Source organism: Bos taurus, chromosome 6 (genome assembly GCF_002263795.3).
Source record: "Bos taurus isolate L1 Dominette 01449 registration number 42190680 breed Hereford chromosome 6, ARS-UCD2.0, whole genome shotgun sequence".
Classification (NCBI taxonomy): Eukaryota; Metazoa; Chordata; class Mammalia; order Artiodactyla; family Bovidae; genus Bos; species Bos taurus.
This window is the reverse complement of record NC_037333.1, coordinates 103,292,187-103,318,867: the sequence shown is the minus strand read 5'-3', so window position 1 is coordinate 103,318,867 and position 26,681 is coordinate 103,292,187. Positions and strand designations below refer to the sequence as shown.

Sequence of the window (26,681 nt, the reverse complement as noted above, 5' to 3'; positions counted from 1 at the left end):
TATGAACTGTAGCCCACCAGGCTCCTCTGTCCATGGAATTCTCCAGGCAAGAATACTGGAGTGGGTAGCCATTTCCACCTCCAGGGGATCTTCCTGACCCATGGATTGAACCCGCGCCTCCTGACAGGTGGATTCTTTACCACTGAGCCACCTGGGAAGCCCCAAACAGTTTATTCCCCACCTAAAGTCAAGAGTCTTGGATTTGGTGCCTTTGTTTTTTGTTTTGTGTCAGGGTCTACAACACTTTGTAATGAACCGGCAGTAAGTTAAATTCAAGTTAAATTCAAAAAGGAAAAAAAGAAAACTTTAATTGTGAAAAAGGATACATTTTAATGTACAAAATTACACAAATTATACATTTGACTAACATAGAAAAATACATCTTGGTAACAAGAGAAAATGCCAGCCTACTATACACAAGATTGAGCAATCAATACAAATCTTGAAAACCCAACTGGTCAGAAATCGGATGGGCATCTCCAAGAATGGATCGCTGTGTCCATTGCGCTGCAGGTGGGAGTTTGGGGACAGCCACTGCTCCAGGACCCAAAGGAGGGTCCCACCACAGAACATCCAAAAGGAAGTGGGGGGTGTCTGCCTGTGTTGCCAGACCACCCCACTGTGAACCAGTGCTTCAAACCGAGGGGAGGGGCAGAGCACGGACTGCCAAAATTCTGACCCTGTGTGGATTAATAGAGATGTGTAACACAGGGGTCCTTTTAGATACATGCAGTTACGAGGTGTAGAGTTCCTGTGCGTTGGGGACCCACTGGGAAAGTACAGAATTTCCAAAATGCTGTCTGTGCTTCACAGCTTTTATGTGATATCTGCCTAGGATTCAACCTGGGAGAGTGAGAAGACTGAGGAGGTTCTGCCAAAATGAACTGACAAGCCGTGCTCATCACCGTTGCCAGTGACACCCAGGTCATTTCCCTGCCTCCCCAGCAAAAATTGGTTATGCGACATTGAACGTTGGGAGATCATCTCAGTTACCCAACTGAGGTTGGTGGTTCATGTCCCACCACTGCACTGAAATGCATCTGAGTTAGGTTCAATATGTTGAGGGAAGGTTCTCAACATCCACAGAGCACTAATCTGTGCTGAATGCTTTAGGAAACCTGTGCTAACTCATTAAGGCCCACACCTTCCTTGATGTTTCTGTGGAGGACATTGAGACTGCAAGAGGCGAAGTATTCTGTTAAAGCTTGCACAACCAGTTGGTGGCAAAGTCATAGACCTCTGTGTCTCTGGGCCATAATCCAACCTTTGTGAGAGGCAGAACGTGTCCTTGTCCTGATGCCAAGTCTAATAGTTAATAGTTATAACATCACTGCATAGATATATATTGTCCCCATCACTTTCAATGTCATACTTGCAAACATTGTGTCATATTACTTTTGCTTTAAAAGGAAGCTATTGATAGAGTTGATACTGAGTTTTCAGCCCATTCATTTGTCTTTCTCTTCCCTTGTTCTACCATCATATAAAGGTATCATCAGTTTACCTTTGGGCATCGCCTGATGATGTTTTTCAAAGACAAAAAAATTGTTGTCAGAGCAAACCTTATTTTGATGGTATCAGTTCTCCCATTAGTCTTCCTACGACTCTGTGTAATACATTTATGCCAAAGTTGCAGACATCAGATTTGGATGGGAGCTGTGCTTGCTGAAACCAGAATAGGATTTAGGGAAAATCAAATGGGATAAAGCAAAGCCAGTCCTCCCATCCTAAGCCTACTGACATTTTAAAAGCAGTTTTAGGTTCAAGGCATACACTCTTTTTTCTAGAAATTCTCATTAAACAGGAAAGAGGACTAAATACAGCCACAAACTCCAGAGGTTTCTTCTTCTCTGCCTCCTTAAGGTACCAGTTCAGTTTAGTTCAGTCACTCTGTCTTGTCCAACTCTTTGTGACCGCATGGACTGCAGCATGCCAGGCCTCCCTGTCCATTACTAACCCCCAGAGTTTACTCAGACTCATGTCCATTGAGTCGGTGATGCCATCCAACCATCCCATTTTCTGTGGTCCCCTTCTCCTCCTGCCTTCAATCTTTCCCAGCATCAGGGTCTTTTCAAAAGAAAATGTACCAGAGAATTTCCAAAAAATGCATTTCAGAGCCAGGTAGGAACACAGGTGACCACTGGTGCAAATGCTGAAGAGAAATCTGCTTCTATTTGCTTACATGACTGGTCAATTTATATATCACACTGGACTTAGAATATCTATTTCTGGAAGATTTTAGGATGCAAGTAACTCTACCCAAGAAATCTGCTTTATGTGCCTGTTTGATCACTCAGTCATGTAATCGGAACTTTGTGTAACTGTGCCATGACCAGCTACCAAGAACTCAGCATCCAGGTCTGCTGCAGTGTAGATACAGTTGGCTACAGTGTACTATGCATTTCATTTCATAGGAGGTGAAGTTACCAAGCCAACTTGTGGAATACAAATATTCCAAAGATGAGAACTTTCCTCCTGTCACCTCTGAGAATACATGCTTTTCCTAAGCAAAGAGCAAAATGGGTCTGACACAAAAGAAACCCACAATGGCATCTGGGTATTTAATAAACACAGTGGATGGGAGAATGAAAAGAGACAGCGAGGCTATAGTTTGAGAGTTCTCCCCCTGGCTGCTCGTTAGAATAACTGGGGGGCTCTTTAAAGACCCTGCCTGGGGCCCGCTCAAGATGACCTGATTTAAGTGGTCTGGAGAGGAACTGGGTGTTGTATTTCTAATTGCTCTCCAGGTGAGTCCAACACGCAACCAAGACGAAGAATCATCACTACAGAGCACAATGGTAGCCTAGGAAGGGGGCGTGGCAGGACTCCCACTGCACCCACCCCCTGACTCCCAGCCCCTCCCACTTCAAGGCACTGTCTGAATACAGAAAAAGGGGCTGAACGTTTCAAATGTGTCAGAAAAGTCTAGCACCCTATTCTCCGACGTTGACTGAATTCTCAAGAAGTGTCTCATTCCAGACCTGGAATTTCACCCTGGAATTAAAAGAAAAGCTGTGAATCCCTCAAAAGAAGCTCCCACCTGCCTGAACGTTAAGAAGCCGCAAGTTTTTACAAAGTTTACTCAGTAAATCGCTGAGTAACAGAAACAGAAAGAAATCCATCTTTTAAAGGATTTGGGCTCCCTGTCCTCTGCAATGATGGATAAGTAAGTTCATACAGTAATCTCATCACAGAATGATTCATAAACTTTTGATCAGCTTTGCTGCTTCCTTTTCACATGGGAAACTAGGGTAGGGAGGCTTTGGAAGGGGCGGATTTAAGCTGCAATCATCTCAGCCTAGCTAAGAAGTAGGTGAGTTTTCATATCTTGGGATTCAGGACTTCCCAGGGAGAAACATGGGGGGAAATTCTTGGATCAAATAAACGTTGCCTGGTGGCTCAGATGGTAAAGAATACACCTGCAATGTGGAGACCTGGCTCTGATCCCTGGGTAGGCAAGACCCCCTGGAGGAGGGCATGGCAACCCACTCCAGTATTCTTGCCTGGAGAATCCCCATGGACAGAGGAGCTTGGCGAGCTACAGTCTACGGGGTCGCAAAGAGTCGGACATGACTGAGAGATTAAGCACGCACACAAGTGATGCCATGTGGATTGTAATCATTAGAAAACGAATTGCATCAGACTCAGATCTAGAATTACAGATCAGAAGAAGGAGCATCGTGGCACAGCCGGAGAGCCCTGCGTAAGATATCAGAACCAGATTTGGTTCCATCTGCCATCACGCAGCTGTGTGATTATGAGTGTGTCCCTTAACCTCTCTGGACTTCAGTTTCCTCACCTGTAAAATGGGGAGAGGCAGAGATGTTAATACTGAAGGCTCTAGCTCTAACAATGGATGCTTCCGGATCTGTTATCTTAGTTCCTGCACCACTGGCCTGCCTGGGAAGGGCAGAGGCATGATCACTCCCAGCACATCTTGGTCTGCAGAGCCATCAGACCACACGGTCCTCTGTGTATCTCCACTGCTGCTACACCTCTGGCGGACCTATTTTAAGAACACTGCCTAGCAGTTCACGGGGAAACGTTGCCATGCCAACTCGCTGGCTGTTGCTAATCACAATCTATGAATGCGCAGGAACAACCATCTGACAAGCAATTCTCTTCTTCCTTAGCCTGGAGACCTTCTCCAAACTGTCATGAGACAGATCACCTTGTGCCTAGCGGCACACAGCAGGTATTGATACGTAATGGATGTGCATTGGATCAGTGATGTGAATTAATGACATGAAAGCGTGTGCACCACACCGAAGTCTGAAAAGCGCTTTCCCATCCCATGTATCTATAAACACTCCTAGCAGGCGCTAAGGCAGGTATTTTATTGCTCCTTTGACAAGTAAGTAAATAGAGGAGAGGAAGTGATTTTTCCATGATCTCAAAACTAAAAGGTTGCAGAGCCCAGACTCCAGCCCAGTGACTCTGTTTTAAACCCTAATCTCTCTCCTGCAGCAGGTGGTCTCTTGTCTCTCCAGGACGTGAAGGTCAAATCCAGTATACTCATGCAGAACTTAAGAGTTGACAAGTGCATTTTCCATCTGCCTTCCCATTTCATCCATCCAAAGCCTGAAGGTAGAGAGGTGGGGCTCTGTCGAGGCCGCACCTGGCCTCTTAGGTTTCCTGGGTGCAGCAGGATGGACTGCTCCACTCAGGAGGGCCTCACAGGCCCGAAAGTGGCTCAGAGGCCTCCCTCGGGATCTCTGGGAAGGACTGAAGTAAAAGACGTAGCATCGAGGGTAGAAGGACCAGTGATGGGTTATGTCAGGACCAGAATGCCATCTGGGGCAATGCACTTTCAGCAACAGAGATGAGCCTGGAGGGTGAACGCTCACGTTAAAACCAGCTCAGAAGAGGCATGTCACGAGGGGTAATCGACCGACTAACCAACAGACTGATACAAAACCTGCCCGTGAGAACTGGGTCTGTCCAGTGTCTTCTCTAAGCCCAGACCTGGCTGGATGGAGGAAGGTACCGCAGGGAGTGTCACACCTCAACCCCAACAACACGTGGATCCAGGAGCCTCCAGTGGAAAGCTGAAAACTACATTTTTTCCTCTTTTAGTTTTGAAAATATTTGGAAAATATGCCATCTTTTGAACCTCAGAGGGAGACTTTTGCTTGGGAAGGGAAGGAAGACAACTGAACTCAACTGAGCATCAATGCTGTGCCAGGCACCTTAGCTTTCTCACCCACCTTGTGCTGGTAAGGACTAGGATATCACCCCATCTGACAGCCGGGGTTCTGCAGCTCAGAGAGACGGGTGACCTGCCTGAGGCCCCAGAAGGTAAAAGGTGGAGGGTGGCCTCTGAAATCAGGCTGACTCTGAAATCAGACTGCAGCCAGGCTGTCCCCGCAACATCAGGACATCATGTCTTTTGCTGGGTTGTGCCCTGCTGCCAAGGGGATTTGCAGCCCTGAACACAAGCCTCACTTGTTCCAGAGGAACCCGTGTGAAGCACCTGCTGCGTGCCAAGCCCTCTGCTGGGGGCTTCACCGTCCTCCTCTCGGTTAACTCTCAGAACAATCTAGTCTCCTTTCCCCATTTTGCAGATTAAGAGACAGACCTCTAACTCTGAGCTGCCTGACTCACCTGGGCTGTGTAATAAGCTCCTCACATCCTGACCCCAGGTTCTAATCACCATGCATCCCCTTCTCTGTCTGTCTCAACGATTCTGTGAAGCTGTTGGAGAAGGTTCCCTCTCTCCCATTTCCCTTCAAAAAAGAATCTTGGTCTCAGAACAGTCAAGGTTACGGTGGAGGGGGTGAGGGGGGAGGCAAGTGGCAGAGTTGGAACCAGAATGCAGTCCAAGCCTTCCTGGATGACCACGGTCACATCACCAGCCTGTCTGTGAGACCCTGGGCCCAGGTCACTGTGCCTCTCTGGTCTCTGTGTTTCTATCCATAACTGGAAGATGCTGGGCAGACCAGGCGTATGAGGCGGGAAGCAAGGAGAAGACCAGGAGGGAGTGGGGGCCTGAGGTCCCCCGGGCTATGTGCCTGTCTGCGGGGCAAGGAATGAATGATCGGGCCTCATTCAGCTCTGAGCGTGGCCAGGAAGCTAGAGACCCTGACTTGCCAGATCTACTCTTTTCCCAAGAGAAGCCAGAAATCCAGGTTTTTATGAGAAATCTCTTGGCTTTTAAATGTCATCTGCTAATTCCCCTATTAACAGATATAACCTAGGTTTCCATACCTCAATGTTCATGGCAGTATTCACAATAGCCAAGAGAGGGAAGCAACCCAAATGTTCATTGACAGGTGGATGGATCAGCAAAATGTGATCCAACCACACAATGGAATATTATTCAGTATTAAAAAGGAAGGAAATTCTGACACATGCTACAACATGGATGAATCTTGAGGACCTTGTGCTAATTGAAATATGCCAGTCTCAAAAAGAAAAAAATCTCTGTGTGATTCCACTTGTATGAGGTCCCCAGAGTCATCAATGTCATAGTGACATGAGAGTAGAATGGAGGTTTCCAGGGTCTGGGGAAGGGGAAACGGGGGTCAGTGTGGACAGAGCTTCAATACGGGAAGATGGAAGATTCTGGAGATGAACGGGGGTGATGGCTGCACAAGCTGTGACTGCATTTAATGCCAGTGAACTGGGTATTTAAAAATGGTGGCATCCGGTCCCATCACTTCATGGGAAATAGATGGGGAAACAGTGGAAACAGTGTCAGACTTTATTTTTGGGGGCTCTAAAATGACTGCAGACAGTGACTGCAGCCATGAAATTAAAAGACGTTTACTCCTTGGAAGAAAAGTTATGACCAACCTAGATAGCATATTCAAAAGCAGAGACATTACTTTGCCAACAAAGGTCCGTCTAGTCAAGGCTATGGTTTTTCCTGTGGTCATGTATGGATGTGAGAGTTGGACTGTGAAGAAAGCTGAGCGCTGAAGAATTGATGCTTTTGAACTGTGGTGTTGGAGAAGACTCTTAAGAGTCCCTTGGACTGCAAGGAGATCCAACCAGTCCATTCTGAAGGAGATCAGCCCTGGGTGTTCTTTGGAAGGAATGATGGTGAAGCTGAAACTCCAGTACTTTGGCCACCTCACGCGAAGAGTTGACTCATTGGAAAAGACCCTGATGCTGGGAGGGATTGGGGGCAGAAGGAGAAGGGGACGACAGAGGATGAGATGGCTGGATGGCATCACCGACTCGATGGACGTGAGTTTGAGTGAACTCCGGGAATTGGTGATGGACAGGGAGACCTGGCGTGCTGCGATTCATGGCGTCACAAAGAGTCGGACACGACTGAGCGATTGAACTGAACTAAACTGAACTGAAGGTGGTAAATTATATGGTATGCATGTTTTCACCACAATTAAAAAAACAAAGCAAAACAAAACAAAAGCTAACCAAGATATGCTTGTGAACCAAATCTGGCCTGAGGACTGTGGACTGGGAACTCTCTGAGGTTTGTCCCATGTATCGTGGGGCTTGTGTGAGCCCAGCCCTGGTCCTGCTGAAGTCCCAGACGTGAGGGCAGACCCCACCCACCAGCCGCCTTCTTGCCATCCACCTCTGCCTCACAGCAGAGGCAAGAGAGAACTCAGCTCACCAGCTTGTACACGCACAGCCCGCTTTTCAGGCTGCCTTTCTCAGGGTGTTAAGACTTCAGACATCCCAGTTAGCCCCTCAGCTGCCCGAGTGAGATGGCCTCATGGCCAGCTCTGCAGTTTACAGGCAAGTCTTTACAGAAGAAGCAGACCCTCTAGGTCTGAGCCCAGCTGCTGGGCCACAGTGCTCTTTAACTGCTGGGTGAGATGAGCAGAAACAGAGCTCCAGTACTTTGGGCACTTTGGAGGTGCTTTGGTTATTTGAGAGAGGTGGAAAATTCATGCACACAGTGGCCCAAAGAGACTCATGTGTAGAAAAGAAGAAATCTCTACTTATTCTGGAAGCAGGTGGGGGCTGGGTTCAGAAACTCCCAGCTGGCCAGAGCCTGCCCCACAGTAAGACCCCAGATGATGTTTGCTGCAGCGGGACGAGCCTCATCTGATGAAGGACACGATACAGGGAGGGTTATAGAATCATCAGAGGTCTGAGCAGAGAGGGATGCCAGAGGGCTCATGTCCACACCCATTTCACAGATGAAGAACTGAGGCCCATCACTGGCCAGTTAGAGGCAGAGTTGGGTCTCTGCGTTCCTTAGTAGAGTCCTTTCTCCCTAGACTAGGGGTGCTTCACCCTTGGGCGTCCCAGTCTCATTTGAGAATCTAGTAAAGTCCATGGTCCCTCTCCCTAGGAAAGTGCTCACACACGTACAGTGTTTTGCACAGGCTAGCCCTGCACAAGCTCTGGAATACCAAGGTGACTACTCAGATGTCTTTCACATTGTGACACTCCCAGGCCCCACATCACCAGTCTTGGGTGTCAGCTATATAGAACGGTAATGAGTACTTTATGGCAGAGAGCCCTCCTGAGCAGATGTCAGTATGTGAGTGAGAAAAGACAGAATTGCATTTTACCAACAACTATGATTCCTGATCACACGGGAAGCATTGTGGTGTTTGGGGCACTTTTGCAGCCATTAGTTCATTAGGTCATTGGAACAAAACTGTCAAGTAGGCATGAGGCCCCTCAAACAGATGCAGAGGTGGAAATTCAAAGGTTAGTCATCTGTTCAGGGACACAGCTTAGGAATGGCCATGCCATTCAGGACCTTGGCACTCCAGCCCCTGACACCTTCTGCCACCCTGTGCCAATACACACAGGCTTCTGACAGCTATCAGCCATCCCGCTGGTCCCCCAGTTGGTTTTACACAGAGTAGAGGCGTTCTCAAGAGTGACTTGAAATAGGAAGAGGGTTGTTTGGCTTGTAGCTCAGATCCCTCGAAGGGATCTCAAATCATGGGCCCACCTCTGCTACACTGGGCAGTTGGGAGCGATGTAAATATTTTCCAGTTTGATGCACTTGCCTCTGCGCTGCCTTCTTTCCTGCAACAACAAAAAACCAGGGAGATGAGCTCTTAAAGGGAACATACCAACCTGCATGGCATCTACATGAAGCCATCTGAACACACAACACTTTAAGATGCCGGGAAGCCCACAGTCATCTCTCCTTGTAACTGGGCTTAAATCATGATGGGCTTCCCAGGCACCACAGTGGTAAAGATTCCACTTGCCAATACAGTAGTCACAGGAGCCGTGGGTTTGATCTCTGGGTTGGGAAGATCCCCTTGAGGAGGAAATGGCAACCCACTCCAGTATTTTTGCCTGGAAAACCCCATGGACAGAGGAGCCTGGCGGACTGCAGTCCACGGGGTCACAAAAGAGTCGGACCTGACTTACCAATGGCACACACATGTAAATCATGATATCTATATATAAATCATCAGCTGTTCTCTCTAGAAATGAATCTTAGCTTGAAATTAATAATGCTCTCTTCATCTGGGGTGTTTTTTCCTATTTTATTGAAGTATAGTTGATTTAGAATGTTGTGTTAATTTCTCCTGTACAGAATGATTTGATTATACATATATATATTCTATTTCATATTCTATTATGATTTATGACAGTATATTGAATACAATTCCCTGAGCAATATAGGAGGACCTTGTTGCTTACCAATTCTATCTGTAAGTTTGCATCTACCAACCCCAAACTCCCAGTCCCTCGCTCTCCCTCCCCCCCTGGCAATCACAAGTTTTATCTGTGTCTGTGAGTCTATTTCTGTTTCATGGATAGGTTCATTTCTGCCATATTTCAGATTCCACATATAAGTGATATCATATGGTATTTGTCTTTCTCTGTCTGCCTGACTTCAATTAGTATGATAATGTCTAGTTGCATCCATGTTGCTGCAAATGGCTTATTTTGTTCTTTTTTATGGCTGTGTATAGGTACCACATCGCCTTCATTCATTCGTCTGTCAATGGATGTTTAGGTTATTTCGGTGCCTAGATATTGTGAATAGTGCTCTATGAACCTCAGGGTGCATGAATCTTTTTACATTGTAATTTTGTCTGGGTATATGCCCAGGAGTGGGATTGTTGGATCATGTGGTAATTCTATTTTTAGTTTTCCGAGCAACCTCCATACTGTCTTCCATAGTGGCTACATCAACTTAGATTCCCACCAGCAGTATAGGACGATTTCTTCTTCTCTGCACTCTCTTATCTGGGGGTTTTTGAACCTTGAAACAACACAGGAGTTTCGTGTGAAGAAGCATTCATGTACAAAGAGGGTGTGTCGCCTTCATGAGATGCTTAAAGGGGCCAGCAACCAAGAGAAGTTTAAAAATGACTGATCCAAAGGAAGAAAGAGACTGAGGTTCTCAGGGATGTCTTCTTTCACCCACTCAACAAAGTTAGCAGGCACCTCCTCTCTGTCAGGCTGGGTGCTAGGCATTGAGGTTACAGCGCTTGTCCTTGTGTGCTCAAGGAGACAGACGGTAACCTAGGAATCGCGAAAGAAATATTATGTCCTGGACACGAAGGAGGACAGAGTGAGACAACTGCAGGGGGCCAGAAAGGAATAACCTAAATGGGGGACAGCTGGAACATGAGCAGGGAGGAGCATTCCAGGCAGAAGACTGACACGGCCTGTGCAAAAGTCCTGTGGAGAGAGGCAGGGCGCACAGACAGCCAGCGGGGAGAGACCAGAGAAGTGAGGGGAAGCATCGTGGGAGATGAGGATGGGAACATCTGCCACATGGCAGATGCTGGCATGAGGGGAAACTGGGGAGCTCCAGTGCAATGCTGGGATGCGATAAGGGCTTAATGAGTGAAGGACAAAAGGAAGGAAGGAGATGAAGGAGGAGGGCTGCCTGGAGTCGGTGATATTTGAGTGGTGTCTTGGAGATAAACAAGAGTCCTCTGGCCAAGAAGTGTGAGTGAACATGGGCTCGGAGGACTCAGCAAGGCAGATTCAGTTTGCCAGGAGAGTCTTCTTGAGTGTTGCCAGACCAATAAGTGTGTATTTGGACAATTTATGCAGCAGGACCCTAGAAACATTAAAACTCTATCGAAGAGCAGCAATCCCTTTGCAGTTCTACTGTTGCTCACATAACTTATTTCGCTGAGATGGCTTTTAATATTGAGGGTCTCCAGAGATGGATAATAACGGCTCCCACTTCATTCCCAGCCACATAAGGATGTTGGTGAGGACACCGACCACAGCATTACCTTGTGTGTGTCTCCAGTCTTGGCATAAGGTCAGATCTCACTTCCTCAGTTTATTTGTGTGGGTGGTTTTTAAGTCTGCTTTTCACAATGTATTTGCATGTATCCTGTAAGCTGCTTTCAATCCTTTTATTTGAAGGAAATAAGCAAGGTAAAAATAAATCCAATTACAGTCCCTAGAGCTTCTAGGACCACTGGTACCCAAACTTCACTATACATCAGAAGCATATGGAGAGCTGTATAAGATTCAGATTCCTAGGCTCACTTTTAGACTTATAGAATCAGTGCCAAGGAGATAGATCTCAGAAATTCGTGTTTTCACTGAGTCCCACACTCATATATTCAGCTGGGTGGTTTCTAGACATGAAGTGCACACATTAAGAGCCTGGCATCTGGGTACCACTGCACTTGATGATGTTCCAGTCTTAGGACAAAGCTGTCATATAAAGTTAATGCTTCTAGAATCAGGTGTGTGAGACGAAATAGAAGAAATCCTCACCTCTTGCCTACGTTGTGCACAAGGTTGGTACCCAGTTCCTTGCACTGATCTCGTATTCATCAAGGAATTAACGTAACAGCTCTTCCAAGATTCATGAACTTGACGGGTCCCCTCCATAACCTATGTGGATCACTCATAGATGATAATTTCCTGATAAAGTTGCATCTTGAAAATTATAACAATTACAAAGATACTCAAGTCCTGAGGGATGATCAGCATACAATAAATTGGAGAAATCACTAACGGAGGGTGACATGCAATAGAGATTGTAAAAAGGATTTTAAAATGATGATGCTTACAATATTCACATACGCATTCTATGAATGAAATGCAGAGTGACAGATCCAAGACCTCAGTCAATAGGCTAGGCAGACACTGATGAAGAGAGGTTTCGTGAACTGGAAGATGAATCTGAGGAACTTACCCAGAATTCAGCACAGAGAGATAAAGAGGTGAAAGGACAAAGGGAGTTACTCTAGACTGAGTGGTTGGATGTTGCATTTTTGGGGAGGTAAGGCCCACATGGCACGGAAGGTCCAGCCATGAAAGAAATGAGAGTCAAGGGTTTCCAGGCAGAAGTGGAAAACACATAAAATGTTCAAGGTAAGAAAAAGCTGGGCAGGAACAGGTTGATGTGTTTGAGGCAAATAAAGCAAGTTGCTGTGGTCTCATCAGGTGAGAAGCCACCACGAGGAAGAGGAAAATATGGTTTGTGTGGAGTGGACTTCAGCTCCAGAAGCGGTGGTTAGCAGGAGGCATGCTTCAGCCGAGGGTAAAGAACTTTCTAACACTGAGAGCTAGCCACTCATCCATTCATTCATTTAGTCATTTTCTCATTATCAAGTTCCCACTCTATGACAGGTGCTGTGTTCAAGGCTATGAGGAATGTTAAAGTAAATAAAACATGGGCATCTATGTTCCTAAAGAACACAGTTGAGTGAGTAAACTAGACAGGTAAACTCAAATTTCAGACAGAATGAAATGCTGACTTCACAAAACATCAGTGGTTGTTGAGAGTCAGAGGCATGAAGGTGATCTGACTGAAACATCAGGATACCTCTTGGAGGAAGAATGTGCTCACTGCGCTGTAGATGTGTGGACATCAGAGGGGACTCCTGCATTTGCATAAGGAACAGTTACCCACTGGACCTGAAAGTCATTTCCAATCCTAGAATTGATGATTCTATAAAACAACAGCAGGTATTTACATGCCAGGGGAGTTGGAGGGGACTAGACTGCCTCTTCACCTCCTAGTCCATTGAGGGAAGCAAATGTCTGAGTGGATAATGGCGGAGATCCCAGGCAGAGAGACGACCACATGATGGGGAGAGGGGAAGCCCTTGGGTATAAGAAAATGAGGGCAAAAATGGGGACACCAGTCAGTGCCCTACTTAGTTCCAGACCTTTGTGAAGACAGGAGCTCCTCAATAAGAGACTGCACTCTGACAGGAGGGGCCAACACAGACGTGACTGTCCTTGACACCATTCACTTAACACCCAAGGTTATACAGCCTTTTTTCCGGCAGATGTACAGAGAAGATGAGAAGGTCATACTTAGGGACCTCTCTGTCACTGCTCTTTCTCTCACTCTGATCTGTAAATCCAAACAATGCTGAATTGACCTACTTCACAGGTTAAAGGCACCTGGAAAGTGAAGAACCGGTATTCTCTGCTGTTTCCTTCTTTTCTTCCTGCCCAGACCACCAGCATGTTTTACCTAGATCACTGAAACAACTTCCCAACCAAGCTGTTGGGCTGGCCTCCCCTTAGTCCACTCTCTACACAGCAGTCAGAATTACGAGAAAACCAATCACATCACTTCCTTGCTTCTGCTCTCTGTCTTTCTCTGCTCTCAGGACAAAGCCAAGCTCCTTAGCAAGACTTCCAGGACTATGTAACCTCCAGCCCCACCACCTGTCTTATCTCATCTCTTGAAATGCAAACCCTTCCACGTCACAAAGCCGCCACACAAATTCCTTGCAACTGAGTGCACTTGCCTTGGTCACATAAGCAGTGTTAGGTGCCTAGGGGTGGAATCAGTGAATAGGTACTTGATGGCAAGTGTTTCTGGCACTGATGGGCACATTCAGTGGGTTTTCCCCTCAACTCCATCCTCCTCTGGGTGTTTGTTGAATAGGAGCTTCCATTCCACTAACCCTTCATCAGGAGCAGTTGTTGGACCAGAAATCATTTCCCTTTTTTTATGTGTCTCTCATCTGAATGTGAAGTCCAGATTGGTCAATTAAGGAGATACTCAGCTCCCTGGACATGCAGGACAGTGGGTTGAGTGCTCTGGATTGGCACAAATGCAAAGTGTGTGCTCTCAGGAGCTTGCAGGAAAGGACAGAAGGATCTGCAGCCTCCACAAGGCAATCAGGACCAGGATGCAGGAGTCTTGGGAAATAGAAGTGAGGAGGGTTCTGTGGGGGCATCTTCCCTGGGGAGCCGGTGCTCCAGGTGGAAGGACCAGCAGAGGCAGAACTTGATAATCCAAAGTTACAAGAACAGTAACCCTGGACTATACCTACTGTGTGTCACCTACTTCCCTGAGCGCTTGACAGATACCACCAGACTGAATCCTCAAAACTCTCCATGATCCGCATTTATCATTTCCCCCATTTACAGAGGAGGACTTTGAGAGGCTAAGAGATAAATTTTCCCATTCAATGCACGATGCTGGATGCTTAAAAAAAAAAAAATTTTTCCCAAGATCCTACAGCAGTAATTGGTGGGGTGGGAATTTTAAACGAGACCTACCAGACTTCAGGGGGCTTCCCGGGTGGTTCGGTGGTAAAGAATCTGCTTGCAATGCAGGAGACCTGGGTTCAGTCCCTGGGTTGGGAAGATCCCCTGGAGGAGGAAATGACAACCTACTCCAGTATTCTTGCCTGAGTAATCCCACGGACAGAGGAGCCTGGTTGGCTATAGTCCATGGGGTCGCAAAAAGTCGGACACAACTGAGCGACTGAGCATGAGTACCTGACCCAGGGCCTACAGAAAAAGGCGTGAGTGACGGCCCAAGCGGCCGAGACACCGCTCGTGAATAGGGTGAGTGCTGACAAAGAATAGACTCGATGTGGATCGACTTAATGCAGTTCTCATTGAATGCGAACCAATTCTAACATATTTCCTCAGGGAATATTTAGGATTTTATTGCAGGTAAAGGGAATCAAATGCAAAATTCACAATTAAAAAAATAAATAAATAAACATCTTCAAAATTTAAGAACCTTCACAATCTGCTCCATCTGGCCACTAATTTTTATATTTTTAATGATGTCTGTTTGTGATCCACATTATGCTATAAACAGGTTTGGTGTGAATCATGGTGTTGTAATTAGAATACTAGTTGTTCTCAAGAAATCATCTAAAATAAGTCCTTGTATAATTAGTTGAGGAAGCAGACCTCTAGAGAGAAAGTGGCCTTACGGGAATCACACGGTTTGATCGATAAGGCTGAGCTTGGACTAGCTTTCCAGTCCTGTAACTGGTACTCCAGGAGATGGTGAAGGACAGGGAACCTGGCGGCTGTAGTCCATGGGGCTGCAAAGAGTCAGACACGACTGAGCGACTGAACAACAATAACTGATACCAGCATTGATCCAGAACCTTCTGGGTACCAAGCACCAGGCAAGAACCTACTTTGGTGTCAGTGAAATAATGAAATAAAGTCCCTTCCCTCAAGCTGCTCATATTGTTTTTTTCTTTTTCGGTACCTTCCTACTGAATTTGAAAGTAGTACCCTGTCCTTATTTTTCTCATAGATTTTTCACCAGTGTTGCTGTTTCTTCTTCCTTCATGCCTTCTGAATTTGTGGCTTTTTCTGGCCCCTCTCAAAGCCCAAACCCCACGTCCTTTAAGCATCTGAGACAGATTTTGCTCAGACTCTTCTTGGATACACCCTCTTATGGGGAGCTCACCACCATGCCAGAGACATTTGTTTCACTGGACAGCCGATTGTTGGGAAATTTCAGTGTGTATTTTTTCCAACACCACCAAATAATTCTCCACTTCTCAGGAAACACTGACTGGAGGTCCTGTGATTTAACTCAATTCTGACAAAATCTACCTGGAGGAAGCCTTAGCTCCCGTGTTAAAAGCTTAGTCCCACAAGACTGCCCCCACTTCAGATGCCAATCACAAATCTGTGTTGTTACCAATTAGGGATAAGTTGGAAGTTCCTATGATCCTCTCCTTAGGACGTTTTTTAAAAGATAGTTTTAAAAATTTGTTTATTTTGTTCATATTTATTTATTTGGCTGCGCTGGGTCCTAGTTGTGACAAAGAATCTTCGGTCTTCGTTGCAGTGTATTGTGGCATATGGGACCTAGTTTCCTGACCATGAATCGAAACTGGGCCCTTGCATTAGGAGTGTGGAGTCTTAGCCACTGGACCACCAGGGAAGTCCCCACCCTGGCCTTATGTTGTTTAATTTTCTAAAGGGGCTCACAGAACTCAGAAGAACATTTATTCATGTTTACCAGTACATTATAAAGCATATTGTAAAGGATACAGATGAAGAGGTTCATAGGGCGAGGTTCAGGATGGTCCCCAGCGTAGGAGCTTTTGTCCCTATGGAGTCTGGTGTGCCGCACCCTCCAGGCACATGGATGAGCTCTGGTCCATCCACCTGGAAGCTCTGTGAACCCCATCTTTTTTAAAAAGCCTTGTTATAAAGAAACAACAGTGTGACTCCAAATGGAGTCACTTGTGCTAAGCCCTGCGTCAGCAAACCAAGACCAATTTCTAGCCTGGAGGCAGTCTCAGCTTCTCCCAGCAATGTTGTCTTACCAAGTCAGTCTGGGATTTCCTGGTTAGCAGTAGTGAGGTAATTCTCCCAACAGACCCTTCATCACTTCCCCAAAAGATGAAGCAATCCACTTTCTTAACTCTCTGTTAATAAAAGGTCCAAAATCATTGCAGATGGCAACTGCAGCCATGAAATTAAAAAACGCTTGCTCCTTGGATGAAAAACTATGACCAACCTAGACAGCATATTAAAAAGCATAGACATTACTTTGTCAACAAAGGTCTCTCAGTCAAAGCTATGGTTTTTCCAGTATTCATGCATGGATGTGAGAATTGGACTACAAAGAAAGCTGAGCACTGAAGAACTGATGCTTTTGAACTGTGGTGTTGGAGAAGATTCTTGAGAGTCCCTTGGACTGCAAGGAGATCAAACCAGTCAATCCTAAAGGAAATCAGTCCTGACTATTCATTGGAAGGACTGATGCTGAAGCTGAAACTCCAATATTTTGGCCACCTGATATGAAGAACTGATTCATTTGAAAAGACCCTGATGCTGGGAAAGATAGAGGGCAGGAGGAGAAGGGGACGACAGAGGATGAGATGGTTGGACGGCATCACCGACTCTATAGACATGAGTTTGAGCAAGCTCTGGGAGTTGGTGATGGACAGGGAAGCCTGGCGTGCTGCAGTCCATCGGGTTGCAAAGAGTCGGACATGACTGAGTGACTGAACTGAACTGAATTAAAGGTTTCTGTTTTGTATAGCTCCTTGGTGTGCTCAGTCACATCTGACTCTTTGTGACCCTGAAGAACTGTAGCCCACCAGGCTCCTCTGTCCATGGGATTCTCCAGGCAAGAATACTGGAGTGGGTTGCCATGCCCTCCTCCAGGGGATCTTCTCGACCCAGGGATTGAACCCACGTCTCCTGCTTCGGCAGGTGGGTTGTTTACCACTTGAGCCACCTGGGAAGCTCTCTGGGGGGGGGATGAAAAATTCTAACGCTCTAATCACATGGCTGGTTCCCTAGCAACTGGCCCCCACCTTTAGGTTACCTGGGGGCACCCCTCCCCAGTCATCTTATTAACATAACAAAGCCATCTGTATCTCAACAGTTGAGACATTTCTAGAGTTTTGGGAGCTAAGTGCCTGGAGCAATGGATGGAGGATCAAATATACTTTTCTTATTATAAGTTATACTATCACAGAAGTTCATCAATGAATGGAGTAAAGATGAGACTTGCTAGAATGTGTGTTAAGCCACTGAAGGGATATTTCACATGGTATTTAAAGCCCAGAACAGGGTCCACTCACTGAGGGTGTCTCTTCAGACACACTGAGTCTGGTTTGAAGGTCCCTTCCTGCTAAGTCTGTTTCCCGTGGCCCCTCCTGGCTCCTGGCTTCATTTGGATGAGGAGCCAAGGGCTTCCCAGGTAGTACAGTAGCAAAGAATCCACCTGCCAATGCAGGAGATTCGGGTTCGAGTCCTACGTCGGGAAGATGCCCTGGGGAAGGAAATGGCAACCCACTCCAGTTTTCTTTCCTGGGAAATTCCATGGGCAGAGAAGTCTGGCTGGAGCCATAAAGAGTCGCTCTTGACTGATAGTGGAAGAAGATAAAGAAAGGCACAGCTTTTCCTGCAGGAGAACTGCAGGGGTTAGCTGGTAAATATGAAGGGCTCTCAGAAAAAAACAGCCCTGATTTTTAGCATTTGTCAATTTCTGTGATATAAATGTTCCCACCGTGGCTGATTTCCAGCCACCAATGGGATGTCACTGAGGAGCTGGTAGAGATGTTCACAAGCAGCTCTGATCAGCCAGGAGAAGCCAGTTCCAACCCACCACTGTGTGTGTGTATTTGGGAAGAGTAGGTGCATAAAAGAATGAAAGAATGAATGAATGGGAGACAGAGATACCAATTTTGCACAAGTGACAGGACAGAACTGGAATGAACAGGATATTTCTTATAACTGCGGTAAATAGACTTTACAAATAAAATAAGCCAGGATCAGTGTTAAAAGCACTTTAAGCAGCTTCTCCAAATTACTTTAAAAGAATCAGGCCTGTTTTTTCATAAAAGGCCATGATGACAAAGTGTACCAGCCCTATAACTTACTACCTCTGTGACCTTGGGCATGATACTTAATCTCTCTCTCAGTTTCCCCATCTATAAATGACAGTGATAACACCCATCACAGGGCTAGTGTGATGGAGGGCCCTGGCAGAAGTGAAGTGAAGTGAAAATGTTAGTTGCTCAGTTGTGTCTCTTTGAGACCCCATGGACTGTAGCCCACCAGGCTCCTCTGTCCATGGGATTTCCCAGGCCAGAACACTGGAGTGGGTTGCCATTTCCTCCTCTAGGGGATCTTCCTGACCCAGGGATCAAACCCGGGTCTCTTGCATTGCAGGAGGATTCTTTACCATCTGAGCTACCAGGGAAGTGTGATGAAGGACTCTGGCAGACTTGCAATGATGGTTCTTAAAATAAATTTTGAGTGAGTGTAGTGGGGTCAGCGTGCAAGTGTGTAGTGGAAAGAGCATACACTATGACACAGATAACCTCTGTTCTGTTTCCATGAGTTTCCTATGTATGGGATACAAAAAATATAGATAAAAGTAAAATGCTCTTTTCCCCCAAATGCCCTAATCAGTGTTTCAATATCAAGATTCATTGGACCATTTTCACTTTCGCTGTTCTTAACATTCTGGTCTAATTGATGGATTCTTTCATGAGTTGAGGCCCCTCTGAATCTCATTATACTGGGGCTTCTGGGCATATTGATCCTCTCTAGAAATAAGGCAATAAATCGTCCACAGACCTAATAACCAAGCCCACTGCCAGGGGAGAGAATTCAGAAGGCGGGTTTCCTCACTGCATTGTCTGTCTTTAATTGAACTTTTATCATGAGTTTGAAAATCTGATTCAGCAGTAGGTATCAGTGGCTTAAAACTGTTTGTTCCCTTTGAGGTAGTAATTCCATCTCTGAGAATCAATCTCCAAGAAATAGTCTTCAATGAAGACAAAAATTTATACACAATGATAAGCATCACATTATTTATTATGAAAAAAAAGGAAGTCACTCAAATGTTCAATAACAGGGGTCAACAAAGTTTTGTTTATGAAACCATGAGAACGGAAGTTTAGGAAAACTATGTTATCATGGCGGGGGGGAAACCTACAAGATGAGATTAGATTTTTTAAAAAGCAGCATATAGGGATTTCCCTGGTGGGCTAGTGGTTAAGACTTTGCCTTCTAATGCAAGGGGTGTGGGTTCAAACCCTGGTTGGGGAACTAAGATCCCACATGCCTCGAGGCCAGAAAATCAGAACAAATAAAACAATAGAAGTAATACTGAAACAAATTCAATACAGACTTAAAAATTTTTTTAATGCATGTGAATAATTTTTTAAAAAGCAGCATATAAATTATACTACAGTTATGAATACTGGAAACTTACCTATAAAGATAAAAAAGGACATGGGCCAAAATAGCAGCAGCTATTTTGTTTTTATGAGTTTTGATGTTTTCTTCCTAAATTTTTTTCTCTATTTTATACATGTTTTTGTAACAAACACACATTACTCAAAATTAATTTTCATAATCTGAATTTTTAATAGTATATGTGTGTATACTTTTTTTTATACTATAAAAAATAGTATACTTTTTAATAAGTATACTGTGGCCTTTCTAACCAAATATACAAATATATTAGGAAGCAGTGACAGATTTTATTTTCTTGGGCCTCAAAATCACTGCAGACAGTGATTGCACCCATGAAATTAAAAGATGCTTGCTTCTTGGAAGAAAAGCTATGCAAACCTAGACAGGATATTAAAAAGCAGAGACATCACTTTGCTGACAAAGATCCATATAGTCAAAGCTATGGGTTTTCCACTAGTCATGTATGGATGTAAGAGTTGGACCATAAAGAAGGCTGAGCACCAGAGAATTGATACTTTTGAAATGTGGTGCTGGAGAAGACTCTTGAGAGTCCCCTGGACAGCAAGGAGATCAAATCAGCCAATCCTAAAGGAAATCAACCCTGAATGTTCATTGGAAGAACTGATGCTGAAGCTGAAGCTCCAATACTTTGGCTAACCTATGTGAAGAACTAACTCATTGGAAAAGACCCTAATGCTGGAAAAGATTGGAGGCAAAAGAAGGGAGCGGCAGAGGATGAGATACTTAGATAGCATTATCAGTTCAATGAACATGAATTTGAGCAAACTCTAGGAGATAGTGGAGGACAGAGGAGCCTGGCGTGCTGCAGTCCATGGGGTCACAAAGAGTCAGACATAACTTAGTGACTGGATAACAACAAGATAGCCTTTCTAACAAGGCCAGCAGCTCTATAAGAAGGAACACATATAATGTATAATGATATTTCTCATTCTTCAATTACTGGAAATACTTAGTCTAATGTCCTATTCTATAGAGTTAATGTGATTTGTATTCACTCTCCCATAGATGCAACCTTGAGTTCGTTTTATGTGGCTGAGTCAGTAACTTAATGGGGCCTGGAATTGCTTATGCACAGAAATGCAAAGAAAAGCCATTTGCATCATCTGAAAAATCAGATATAAGTGCCATATCAGAGTCTATTTCTCCACCAGGATAAATTCTTCTGTATTTCTCAAGAGTTTTAGTTTAGTCTCATTTATCTGCTCAGGCACATTTTTGATCCAATAAGCAGCTCAGGAAGGGGTTACTCTAAATTCTATGCCTACAAATACTATCTTCAATTCATAGAATGAGCACCGGAATGCCTCTAACTTGCTCCTAGTACAACTCCTCTCCAAGCCATCCTCTACTTAATAACCAAGGTGATCTTTCTAGAATGTAGCTCTGGTCCTGACAGTCCTCCACCTGGCTTAAGGACCTTCAGTGGCTCCCATGGGCACATCAGGTCCTCCTCCATCTTACCTGTGAGCACACCCTCTAAGGACCACTCACAGCCAGTTCTTACTATTCTCAGACACAACATATTGTGTGTGTGTGTGTGTGTGTGTGTGTGTTAGTTGCTCAGTCGTGTCCAACACTTTGAGACCCATGGACTGCACATGCTAATAAGGAAAGTTGCTGGCCAGTTCACAACTTTTCCCAATCCTTTTTTCTTCTATCATCTCCCAACCTAGAGGTTGGAAAGGTGGTAATTGGCCCTCAGGTAGGAATGGCCATGGAACATATTTATGGGCAGACTTGGCCAATGAGATACAGAATAAAGTCCGCAGGAGCCATCTGGGAAAGATTTACCTTCCCTTCCCTCTTGGGACACAGATGTGAAGCCTGAAGCTGGAGCAGCCCTGTTGTGACCATGAGGCACTTATCACCCGGAAGAAACACCAACAAGCTGCAGACAGTGGATTTGAAGGAGGGAAAGCAGCTGAGTGGTTGCTGGTATCACTGAGATGCCAGACCAGCCTCGAGACCACACACCTCTGACTCCTTGAAGAGTGATTAAGGGGTTCTATTGCTTGCAGTAACAGGTCTTTTATGGGACTCAGTCTTCCCTTTACATAGGAAATGCACACAAAATGGTACCTTTAGCTCCTGGAATGTTCTAGAAGATCAGTCCTTGTTATTCTCCTCTCCTTTCTTCCTCAGTATCTCTTTTGGGCTGTATTCACTCACCTGTTGGGAACACTGTACCCAAAGCTGTTGGGTACTTTTACTGCGAGATACCGGGTTGTGTATCTGTACACATGATTTGACTGCCTATGACAAAAATCAAGTTTAAGTTGATTTGGAATTTACGGTGAGGATCTCCCATCCCCAGGGACGCAGCGGTTATACACAGCTGTAACCAATTATACAAGCACCACCGGGAAGAAACCTTTCTGTTTCTCCTCGGTTGCGACTTTTTTCTTTCTTACTCTGCACTGCCTTCCTTCACGGTCACAGGGAATCTGATACACTGACAGCTCCTGAAGTTACCGTGGGACTTGTTGTACCCAGAGAGAATGGGTCTCAGTTTCAAAATGAAAAATTGTGGAATTCTGATTGGCCTGCTTGGGTCAGGTGTCTGGCTGTGGGCCAATCAACAATGAGGGGATGGAGCAGAGCCACTTAGGTTCCACCCCGTGCAGAGCAGGTGTGAAGCAGGCTGTGCCCAGCTGGACCCAAGCTTCTGGGTTGGTCTCCCTCACACCACAGCTCCTGCCCACCTTCTCCAGTACAGAATTGGTCACCCCAGGACAGCGTGAGTTACTCAAGGGCAAAAACCAGTGTTCTGTTGTTCATAAAAACTGTCTTGGTTTGAGTGCCTCCCAAAGCAGCATCTGAGATTTCTAAGCAATGCACAGAAGTCCCTTTTCTGCTTAGAGGACAGGATCCCGTGCTTGAGGTGGGCACAAGGTGATCTGAGCACCTCGGAACAAGTCTCACTATTGTTGAGAGCAGAGACAGGCTCCAGAGTGTAGCACTGGGGCCCCGAAATGTCTGCTACACAGACAAGAAGGGTGAACCCCAGAGCTGCCTTTTCTTAGATGTTGGAAGGGTCCCTGGTTCAATGCAGAACTAGTCTGACCTAAATAAAGATTTGGCCAAACAAAAGTAGACCCAGACAACAAGGCCCTACTGTATAACACAGGGAACATATTCACTATCCTGTCATAAACTATCATAGAAAAGAATATGAAAAAGAATATATGTATGTATAATTGAATCATTCTGCTGTATAGCAGACATTAGGACAACACTGTAAATCAACTATACTTCCCTGGTGCCTCAGATGGTAAAGAATCTGCCTGAAATGCAGGAGATCCAGCCTCAATCCCTGGATTGGGAAAATTCCCTGGAGAAGGGAATGGCAAGCCACTCTGATATACTTGCGTGGAGAATTCCATGGACAGAGGGGCCTGGTGGGCTACAGTCCGTGGGGTTGCAAAGAGTAGGACACAACTGAGCAACTAATACTTTCACTTAACGTACTTCACTAAAAAAAAATTTTTAAGTGTATCCAGGATTTCCAGACCACCTGTGTGGTACCTACCCTACCAGATGCTCCCAACACTTTTTTTTTTTTTTTTTTATGAAATTCTCTAATACTAGCACTCCTGTCTTCTCACCTCCATGTTATAGAAGATGGACTGAGGCTCAGAGATGTTAAGTGTCTTGTCCAAAGCCACCCAACTGGAAAGTGGCAAAACAGGCATTTGAAACCAAAACTACCTTGCTTGGTGAAGCCTAGACTCCCACATGGCACTGTGCTGTCACCAGAGAGGTTTAGTCCAAAGGGAAAGTTGAGGCCTGAGAATCTCTGAGAAGATGACCTCATTCACACAGCTCTGCTCAGAGAGTCTGGGTTGCAAAAGCTAGACAGAATCCCTTGGACGGAGGAGCCTGACAATCTACAGTCCATGCAGTTGCAAAGAGTGGGACATGACTGAGAGACCTAAGATAAGAAAATAAAATTAAAATGTCCAGAAACATATAACTGAAAAATCTCAGCGATCTTCAAAAAAAAAAAAAAGACAACTGTGGGCCAGGATGCAGAGAGGTTGGTGGATTTCGGTTCCTCTATTTCTACCTTGAGTCTTGAGGCACACTCACAGCCCCAGGGGGGGTTTCCTTATTGGGCTCTCTAGTGCTTCAGAGATCACCCCAGGTCTCAGTTTGTACAGGTCACCTGGAGGTGTCCAGTCTCTGACACCTGTAAATCATCGTGAGCCAAGCAGAGACCCAGGGCGAGGCGATGCAATCAGCTCAGAGTGCAATGAGATGCCATGGTCATTCATCAGAGAGCCAGGGACCAGACAGACACAAATGATGGCTAAGAAAAATGATTCCAGGGCCCGAGGGCGAGGCACAGAGTGAAAGGGGACACTCGACAAAGAAACCACACTGTCACTTCTGTCATCAGGAAGCTCCCAGAAGAAGCCCCCAGAGACAGGAGACCCCAAAATTCAACCACAAGACACAAAACTGGAGGAGAGGTTCCCCGGCACAACCCCTCCACCACGGCAGGTGTGTCAAGCATTGAGGATCACAGAGCAGAAAGCGTGCTCAGCCCTGGGTTACAATCCTTTCCAAGTCTTGTGTGAAAATTCACGTGATACCACGCCGCTGACCCTGACACACAGCACGTGTCCATCACTGGTGGTTTCTTTCTCTTCCCTCCTTCTCCAACCATCACCGGCAGCCCCAGTTTTGTCTGAATGTCAAGCTTTTGTCATCGGGACCTTTCAGCTCATCATGATGGTCGGCACCTTGGGGCTCCCTCACTGGGCTTTCTCACGTCCACTCGTGACCCTGCTATCAACTTTCCAAACAGCAGACACAGTGAACCAACGCCAGGGCAGTTCACATCTCCTCTTTAAAACTCTCCAGCAGCACTGAGAAGAAAACAAAAACTGCCGCCCCAGCATTCAGCCCCCTGGATGGCCAGTCTCCCTGACCGCATCTCCCAACACCCCCTCCCATGCTTGCTGCCCTCCAGGGACACTGACCTGGGACCACCCCTGGAGTCTCCAGGCCCTTTCCTGCCTCGGGACTTATATATGCTATTCCCCCTGCAATGATGCTCTTCCCCACAGCACCCTGAAGGCCTCTACTCACCCTTCAGGTCTTAGCTTAATTGTTCCTTCCTCTGAAAGTTTCCCCACCCAGAGTCCCCGGTCATAGACCCTCATGTCCCTCTTCATAGCAATGACAAGAGTTGAAATTGACTCATTTCTTGTGTAAGCATTTATGTACCATTTTAGTCTGCTGTTAGTTCTGTGAGGCTAGGATGGTGGGTTTGTCTCACTCCTGGCCAGAACTCCCATGCCAAGCCCAGCATCTGGCACATCAGAGGTATTTAATAGATATTTGATAGATAAAATATTTGATAAAGAAATGAATGTCACTTATCTTGGACAGATAACATGTCATCCTGGGTTAAAAAGACCAAAGGAAGTTTCTAGTCTTCACTCACATTTGGATTTTAATGGCTGTGTGTGTGCTAGGTTGCTACTGTCGTGTCCGACTCTTTGCGACCCCATGGACTGTAGCCCACCAGGTTCCTCTGTCCGTGGGTTTTTTCTAGGCAAGAATACAGGAGTGGGCTGCCATTCCCTTCTCCAGGGGATCCTCCCAACCCAGGGATCGAACCTGAGTCTCTTACATCTTCTGCATTGGCGGGCAGGTCCTTGACCCCTAGCACCACCTGGGTTAGTCATCTTTTTTTTTTTTTCAGAGAAAGAAATAAGGTGAAACAAAAAGAATTTTGGACCCTTTACTGACAAGGAACACCAATATTTCTCTCCCCTTTAAGAAATGATCTAATAGGGACTTCCCTGGAGGTAGGACTCCTACCTTCCAATGTAGGAGACGCGGGTTCAATCCCTGGTCATGACATTAGGATCCCACATGCCTCACAGCCAAAAATCCAAAACATAAAACAGAAGCAATATTGTAACAAATTCAATAAAGATTTTTAAAATGGTCCGCATCAAAAGAAATTATCTAATAGTCATAATGGTCATCATCACACAGTATTCAGGGTGTTCAGTGTGGAGAGCCGGACTCTGGTCATCACATGCCTCCCCAGGATGGAGCACTGCCCTCATCTCCTACATCACAGATGAAGAAAGGGAGTCATGGATGCTGAATGCCTCGCCCAAGGTGACCCACCTAGAACTCGGTGTTTCTGGAGGTCAAACCTGGGCAGTTTAGGTCCTGAACCACATTCATAATCATTCACATCACCACCTTTGGAGGGAGAAAACCAGCCCCATCTCTTAACACAGCTAAGTCTTTGCCAGTGGTCAAGTTATCAGGTCCCCACACTCTGCAGCCGCACAGACAAGGGAGTCAGGGCCAGGCCTGGGCTGGAGGCAGCACGCGATCTCAGAGAAAGCTTTCAGGGGAAGGCGAGAGCGACTCCTGCCTTAGGTGCTCTCTGGTGAATTGACTTTCCCTGGGGCCACCTCTCAAAGGCACTTTGGGGAAACTGATCGCCTATGTGGCCCTTCTGAATTTAGTTTCTTTTGCAAGCAACTCCAGAAGTTTCTGCCTGGTGGAGTGGGCCACTGTGGAGGTCACCTGGATCCAGACTTCTTGTCAAAACTGCCTGGGAGCTGGCAGAAGTGTCAACCCCTGGATCCCTCCCAAACCAAGCAGAGGGAGCCTCCTGGCCTGAGGACCAGGCATCAAGGTCATTTAAAGCTCCTCTGGGTGTTTATTAATGGTCCAGCCCACACTCGTGTCCAGGCAGGTGGAGAGATCATGGCCTGGAGACACTGAAGGCTCATTCAAGGGCCCACGGGGACTGGTGGTTTTCAAAGACAATTTGTCAATGGGCTTCT

General features: G+C 45.9%; 1 protein-coding gene across 1 annotated transcript in view; it reads right to left on the bottom strand.

Annotated features, from left to right (window-relative positions):
• Window positions 1-277: 277 nt before the first annotated feature.
• The window catches only part of C6H4orf50 (chromosome 6 C4orf50 homolog), a 147,689-nt gene continuing 121,285 nt past the window's right edge, over window positions 278-26,681 (bottom strand). Inside the window, 1 exon segment of the mRNA XM_059887809.1 lies at window positions 278-8,964. The gene's annotated coding sequence lies outside the window, so the exon portion shown is untranslated.